Here is an 8,180-nt window from a genome sequence, read left to right as displayed (position 1 = left end):
TACCTCGGACATCCCCTCTGCCTCCATGAGTAGATCTCCTTGATCGGGCCGAATCCGCCTCTCGCCTCCGCTTACTACCCGTTTACTGTTTACATGCCTGCAGAAGACTTTTGGATTCCCTTTTATGTTGGCCGTCAGTCCATAGTCATATTTCTCTTTGCCTCTCATTTCCTTTTTCACTTCCCCTCTGAACTCCCTAATTTCGGCCTGGTGAATGAGAGCATAAAAAAGTTAGCATTTCATTCAGCCGGAAACAGAAAGTTACTGGTTGATTAATGGCGATTTGAACAAGCATTCGTCTTTTTTACAGAGTTTAATGAGTGTTGCGAAATTAATATAGTGAACTAGAATTCCTGATGGGGAACCGCTTCAGACATCACATTACTGCCCACACTGGGAAAAAGGATACTTCCGAAACTTTGACAACACATAACAGGTCCCGCTGCAAAGTCACAGCTTGCCAGCTATTCCGAAATTTGGAGCCTGGACAGGGAGTTAAACGCTGGACCTTCAGCTCACTGCCCACTTTAAAAGTCTGATACTCTACCGACTGAGCTACCCAGGCTCGATACGACATAAGCTCCCATCGTGCATATTCATGTGAGGCCTCTGAATCATCCCTGCAGCCGTCGAGCAAGGGTGAGGTCCGTTTGATAAAATTCTCAGCAACGTGTTGAGGAGAATCCTTGTTCCTGTTGAACATGATGTAAGAAACATGGACAGTGAACTCGTGAGTTTACAATTCTTCTTGTTTGTGCCAAATGTCTTGTCATTCGTTAGCACCAATTAAAATAACACTTTACCCAGCGGCACAAAAGCTGAACTTGTCCCACACGGGAGCTGGAAAAGGCCTCTCGACCTTTCAGCGTATTAACATCTGTAAGCTGAATAATTTCTCCCGTTACACAGTGACACCAGGCAGAATATTTCCCTTCCAAATTTTGCCAACACGAAACTTCCAACGGATGAATATCGGCTTAACGAAAAGAAGAATTGTTTGTTTGGTTCTTTAGATTTAAAGATCTCGTACCGGCCCCTTTGCCATATGAGCTGCCGCTAAAAGTCCCCTCTCCCCCTGTGAACAAGTAAACTGGCACCTGCTATTGCAAGACGGCAGGCCGGAGGAACCCAAGAGCTCCCATGGGAACACTAAGAAGAAGACGCGTTATGGAACATAACAGTTGTACCTTGAACTCCAGTCAAAATGTTCGGAGTAAAAGGTTTGATTGTTTTAGAAGACGCTCGAACTCACAATCTGGTCATTTCTGGAGTCCATACTGCTATAAATAAGTAACGCACGCTCAATAATTGTGCAACACGAGAGCAGCGAACAACCGACAACATCAGCGCTCCTGACAAACAGTTTCATTTTCGGTCTCTCAATTATCACTTCGAGATCTTTCTCAAACAGAAGCCTCCAATCAAGATGCGCTTCATTAAATAACAATTCTTAAATCAAGAGAGTTTTGATCGATCATGACTAAAGCATGTACAATTTCCTCACTTGTTCCTTTCAATCCCCTGGGATGGCAAACATCAGGTCGTGGAGATTTGTCTATCTTTCGCCTAATTATTTTCTCCATTGCCATTATTTTACTAAAACGAAACCCCTTGATTTATTAACAGTTTTCCTCGTGTCTCTGCTGTGTTAGCCTCATCCATTTCTGTGACGACCGATGCAAAGTAAAAATTTAGCAACTCTGCCATTTCCTGATTTTCAATTACAATATCACCTCCATCTGTCTTCAAGCGGCCCACATTACTCCAAGCCTCCCTTCGTTCTCTTAATATATTTGGAAAAACCTTGAGAGTTGTCCTCATTTTCCCTCACAAGTTTTTCTCCTTTTCCCTTTTTGCTCCTCTTACGCTTTTTTTTAGTTTCAGCACGACAATAAACAACACTTCGCTGTAAAGTTCGGCTCAATAGTTCTCCAATGTCAGAGCGAGAATTGTCTGATCCCCGAATTTATTTAATGTAACAAATACAATCACACATAATCATCCGTGTATCAACGCACTGATGGATACACAAAGATAAACACAGCGAGAAATCCAGTCAGTGTCGGAATGCACAGGTGAACGGACAAGCGAAACAGACAAAGATAAAACGGCCTGAACCCCCAACAGTGAAGTGTCGCTGATAGATATTAATGAGAGGAGGTGGAGACAAAGTGTCATCAATTGGCGCTGTGGCTTAGTTGGTTAAAGCGTCTGTCTAGTAAACAGAAGATCCTGGGTTCAACTCCCAGCAGTGCCTTGTGCAGCTGGTTATTTTACCTAATTTGTGGAATTGAGCGACAAAATAACACTGTGGTGTTTGTTCAGGAGGAAACGGAGAACCGAATGACTGTTCAAAAACGCCCTTTCATTGCACAGACAGACCTCTCATAGCATGTGTCTGCAACATGTTAATTTCAAGACACGTTCTTGTTTCTGGGCTCGTTGGGGTCGTGGTTTATTTCGCGATTTGAGGTTCAAACCCGGAAGTAGTCCTAATTTGGTTCAAGACTTGTGATCTTGACCTGCGGTGCAAACGTTTGCAAAGAGGGAAAGGAAGTCCCCAAATCACTCCACCTGAATCGCCAGGCCCGGATGAAATACATCCCAGGTTGTTAACAGAAGCAAGGAAGGAAATATCGGAGGCTCTGACCATCATTTTCCAATCCTCCCTGGCTGCAGGTGTGATGCCGGAGGATTGGAGGACTGCTGAAGTTGCACCGTTGTTTAAAAAGGGAGAAAGGAATAGATCGAATTATTGCAGCCCAGTCAGCCTAACCTCGGTATTAATCTTCATTTAGAAAGGGACGGATTAATGAAGGGCAGTCAGCATGGATTTGTTAAGGGAAGGTCGTTTGAATTGAATTTTTTTGGAGGTATCAAGGAAGGTGGATGAGGGTAGTGCGTTTTTTGTAGTCTACATAGATTTTCGCGAGGCTTTTGACAAATTCCTACATGGCAGATTGGTCAAAAGTGTAAAAGTCCATTGGATCCAAGGAAAATTGGCAAGTTGATCCAAAATTGACTGAGTGGTAGGAAGCAATGGTCGACGGGTGTTTTTGTGACTGCAAGGCTGTCTCGAGTGGGGTTCCGCAGGGATCCGTACTAGGTCGCTGCTTTTCGTAGCACAGATCATTGATTTGGATTTAAATGTACGGGGTATTATTAACAATTTTGCAGAAGATGCAAAAATTGGTCGTGTGGTTGATGGTGAGGAGGGAAGCTGTGGACTGCAGGAAGATATCAGTGGAATGGACAGGTGGATAGAATAGTAGCAAATGCAATTCAATCTGGAGAATGAGGTAATGCATTTAGGGAGGGCAAACAAGGCAAGGGAATACACAATAAATATTGAAACTAATTTGCCATTTACACGCCCGTTTTGCAAGTTTACTGACGTCTTCCTGTATTTTTCGCATTTTTCCTTTGCATTAACTACAGCTCCCAATTATGTGCTGTCTGTCAATTTTGAAATTGTATTTCCGATTCCTGTGACTAAATCATTAATGTAAATTGTGAACAACAGTGGTCCCATCACCGATAAATTGTGAACAACAGTTGTCCCTGCACTGATAAATTGTGAACAACAGTGGTCCCAGCACTGATAAATTGTGAACAACAGTGGTCCCAGCACCGATAAATTGTGAACAACAGTGGCCCCAGCACCGATAAACTTTGAACAACAGTGGTCCCAGCACCGATATATTGTGAACAACAGTGGTCGCAGCACTGACAAAATTTTGAACAACAATGGCGCCAGCAACGATAAACTGTGAACAACAGTGGCGCCAACACCGATAAATTGTGAACAACCGTGAACCCAGCACCGATAAATTGTGAACAACAGTAATCCCAGCACCGATAAATTGTGAACAACAATGGTCGCAGCACCGATAAATTGTGAACAACAGTGGTCCCAGCACCGATAAATTGTGAACAACAATGGTCCCAGCACCGATAAATTGTGAACAACAATGGTCCCAGCACCGATAAATTGTGAACAACAATGGTCCCAGCACCGATAAATTGGAACAACAATGGTCCCAGCACCGATAAATTGTGAACAACAATGGTCCCAGGACTTTTGACCTTGAACTGCATTTGAAACTTCTGCATAAAATGAAATGAAGTCCCCAAATCGCCCCACGTGGCTCTCAAACGCAATGGGAAGAAGTTCAATGCAAACAATCAGGAATTTAAAGGCAACTCAACGACCTGCACTTTCTTTGAATAAGTTTTGTTCGCCATTATATTTGACCGTGAAATCGCTCTCGGCTTTCATCCAGCTGAAGCAGAGTGTTGCCGCTTTATATCTGCGAGCATGTCGGTGACGTGGTTAGCTTTGACACTGATCGCTTCCAATTTGTAAAATTTCACCAAGCGTCAGCGAAATGAAACAGAGAATCGAATTGTAAGTGATGAATTGAAGGGATTGGTGCTCCAAGCAGATCTGGAAAATGCAGTGCAATCGGTCAGGAGTTCGAAATCCACCCTCCAGCCACTCACCAATCATATTAACTGAGCTTTACTCTGGCCCAGTGTCACCGCACTGAAAGCGAGTATTTCTCCGGCATGTTTTTCTTCATAATTGCTGGTTTAAGAGTGAAGACCGGCTGTTTGGATTTTCACTCCGACAAGCTTCAATCATTCATTTTGGACTGACTGTAGACAGTTGTTATATTGGTCGCTGCAAACTCAAAGTTTAGCCCAATTAATTATTGGTTTAGCAGGTGACCTCTTCGCCTGTCTCGTTGGTGCTGTCGGTTTGCACGGAAGTTTGATGGTTCGAGCTCTTATTTGATTTTTCCTCAGGATTCTTCGCCTCAAAGTTCCAGGGTTTCAATGTATGTTTTGGAAGCAAGAAAATTACAATTCTCCTTGGCAGACAAGCCCCGGAAAGGCCCGAAGGGAGGCCGCACTTGCTGCAGGAGAGCTGTTTCGCTGTGACATGGAGATTTCTGTAGTGAGCGAGACCAGACTGTTTCTATGTTCAGAAAATAAATGTCACACCCTTTATGTTGGAAAAGCAAAACGGTGGGGATTTTTGTATCACATGTTGCTCGTTGCGTTACTTTCATCTTGATCGTAGAACCGGTTCGGGCGTTCTTGTAATAAAAGGCGACAATTTCCTATTCATTTTAAATTTAACAACAGCTGCACTGAGCTTTTAATCATACCCTTAAGATACAGTCTATAAAATGATGAAATTTGATCACCTGCAAAGCATAAAAATCTGATTAAAGTATTGACTGTCTCTCGGTAACCACGTCAACATCTCCTTCAGTATGAAATAGAAAGTTATCGTTTGATTAATGGTGAATAAAACAGTCATTCATCTACCAACAGGGTTTAATTAGTTTCATGTAATTAATTTAATAACTTTTGCTAAAGTTAATTCGCTGACTTGGAATCGAACATAATGCGTTGGTGGGAGCATTAAATTCTCACCATCAGTCCATCGGGGAGCGCCCAAGATTGCGCACGGATCACAGCAGAACTGGTAAGATTTACTTTTCTTTCACTCTTCCGTGATTCATTCAGCTCTGTGTTTATTTTCAGGCCTCTTATCTCTCCCTTCTTTTCAGCTTCTGACTGCGGATATTCTTGTGGTTAAATATGAAAAACATAGAATATCTCACAGCCCCAGTATATGTGCTCCTTCTCTGTACAGTTCTGTACAAAATCAAACTGTACGTTTATGACGACGGTGTCTCTCCTTCACCCCATACAGAAGCAGGAGGAGATGCCACTTTAAACTGCCAGTTGCTTCAAATGATTCATGATGGACCTGCGTGGCCTTGCAGTTTTCCCAGGAGCTGCATTCAGGTTCGTGAATTTTGGAAATGGAAACATGTCCATCAGCAGCTTGTGGTACTATTTTACCTCACTTTCCATTTCATGTACATGCCTAGTTGCACTTGGTGCTGTCATTGCCTGAACATCACCTGCTGTCGCGATAGTAGTTTGAACAGAAAATGCCATTTTTTTGCGGGCAGCTTGTCTCGCACGATAATGACCTGAATTACAAAGAGGCAAGTAGGAAAGGCCGCGTTGGGCTGCTTGTTCGCACCAAAGAATTTTCAGCGTTTCTTTGTGGTCTAGTGTTTAGATTCGATCATCACCATGGCAACGGTTCGATTGTTGTATGTCTCAACACTCGCATTTAAACACTCTACCATAAGTGCACTGTATTCAAATTGCTGATTTTTTTCACTGTGAGGTCGAAGAGACATAAATGTGTGGACAATAGCTCCGAATAAATCAACTGGGTTGCACCTTTGCTTCTCCCCCCGTCTCAGTCTTTCCATCTTTACCCTTCTCTGCTGGTGTTGCAGGTTCGATCATCCTTGGCCGTTCAAGAAAACCTGAGAAGTCCATCAGGGGAAAATTCAGAGAGTCAAGAGACAGGGACAGGGAGAGATTAAAGTATAGAAACAAATCGGATAAATATCAAGCTTTGCGAACGAGCAGAATTTAAGATGGAGCTTGGTAGAGATTCTTTCACGTGCCGTGCAACTCTGCAAGAGACCATTGGCTCCGAATTAAAAGCATTTGCCACGCTGGATCATCTCTCTGAGGGAGGGAACACGGTCCGTCAACTCCAGTCCTTATTTGTTTGATCATTGAACAAATCTATAAGAAATAGCGCTACGAGCAGGATTCGAACCTGCGCAGGGAAACCCCATTAGATTTCGAGTCTAACGCCTTAACCACTCGGCCATCGCAGCTATACAAAAACAGAACAGCTACTGCTACCAAAAGGGTGCAACCAATGCAGAATTCGGTGCAACCCATTGCCGATCGGCCATCCTGCGATCCATCCAATCACTTTTTCTATTCCGATGTACAGCAATGTGAAGTTGTACACTAACTATTTCATATCAACAATATTAGCCTCTCTTTACCACATTCGTTTTGAATGTGCGACTTGTCATGCCAAGTGAGACTTTTCAGAATTAATTTCTCGAAAGTTACATTGTTGTCTCCCTCGGCATCCGCAGATTATCCACTCGACCACAAGTATAACAGTGACTACACTTCAAAAATACCTCATTGGCTGTATAGCGCTTTGGGAGGTCTTGAGGTCTTGAAAAGCGCTTTATAAAGACAAGACTTTCTTTCTTTTTATACTGGAATAAAATTACTGATGTTTTCACTATGAGGACGAAGAGACATTAATGTGTAGATATTATCTGCGAGTTCATCATCTGGGTTGGATTTTTAGTTTTCCTCCCGTCTCAGTCTTTCCATCTTTACCCTTCTCTGCTGGTGTCGCAGGTTCGATCAGCTTTGGCCGTTCAAGGCTGCCTGAGAAGTCCATCAGGGGGAAACACAGAGAGGCAGAGACAGAGAGAGATAGAGAGATAAAAGTATCGAAAAAACCTAACGTCAAGTTAGCAGCATTTACGATGGAGATTGGGAGATATAGAATCATAGAATCGTCACTGCACAGAAGGAGGCCATTCGGCCCATCGAGCCTGTGCCAGCTCTCTTTAAGTGCAATCCAGATCGTCCCATTCCCCCGTTCTTTCCCCGTATCCCTGCAAATATTTTCCCTTCAAATACTTATCCAATTCCTCTTAGAAACAAGGATTAAATCTGCTTCCACCACCCTTTCAGGCGATGCATTCCAGATTATATCCACTCGCTAGTTTAAGAAGTTTTTCCTTTTCTCGCCTTTGGTTCTTTTGTCAACCACCGTGAATCTGCGTGCTCTGGTTCTCGACCCTTCCGCCAACGGGAGCAGTTTTTTTTAATTTACTTTATCTAAACTCGTCATGATTTTGAACACTTCTATCAAATCTCCACTCAACTTTCTCTGCTCGAAGGGAACAACTCCAGCTTCTCCAGTCTACCCACGTAACTGATGACCTCATCCCTGGAACCATTCCAGTAAATGTTTCTGCACCCTCTCTGACGCCTTCACATCCTTTATAAAGTGCGGTGCCCAGATTTGGACAGTTGTGGAACATTGTGAAGTTCCCTTCACGTATCTTGATATTTTGCAAGTGACCACTGGGCTCCCAATTAAAATGATCTGCCGCGGTGGAGTATCTCTCTGAGGGAAGGAATTGCAACCCGTTATCTCCAGTTCATATTTATTTGAGCATTGAACAAAACTTTACACAATCGCGCCGATAGCACGATTCCAACTTCTGCCGGAATACCCCATTGGGTTTCAG

General features: G+C 43.3%; 2 non-coding genes across 2 annotated transcripts; one reads left to right on the top strand and one right to left on the bottom strand.

The window, feature by feature from the left end:
* The first annotated feature begins 2,183 nt into the window (after nucleotides 1-2,183).
* On the top strand, nucleotides 2,184-2,257 carry trnat-agu (transfer RNA threonine (anticodon AGU)). Its single transcript has one exon. It is a non-coding gene; the product is annotated as a tRNA-Thr (tRNA).
* Nucleotides 2,258-6,643: 4,386 nt separating this feature from the next.
* On the bottom strand, nucleotides 6,644-6,725 carry trnas-cga (transfer RNA serine (anticodon CGA)). Its single transcript has one exon. It is a non-coding gene; the product is annotated as a tRNA-Ser (tRNA).
* Nucleotides 6,726-8,180: the final 1,455 nt, after the last annotated feature.

This window comes from Heptranchias perlo, chromosome 20 (genome assembly GCF_035084215.1).
Source record: "Heptranchias perlo isolate sHepPer1 chromosome 20, sHepPer1.hap1, whole genome shotgun sequence".
Classification (NCBI taxonomy): domain Eukaryota; kingdom Metazoa; phylum Chordata; class Chondrichthyes; order Hexanchiformes; family Hexanchidae; genus Heptranchias; species Heptranchias perlo.
Note: the sequence above shows the minus strand (reverse complement) of the source record. Positions and strands in the feature narration are given on the sequence as shown.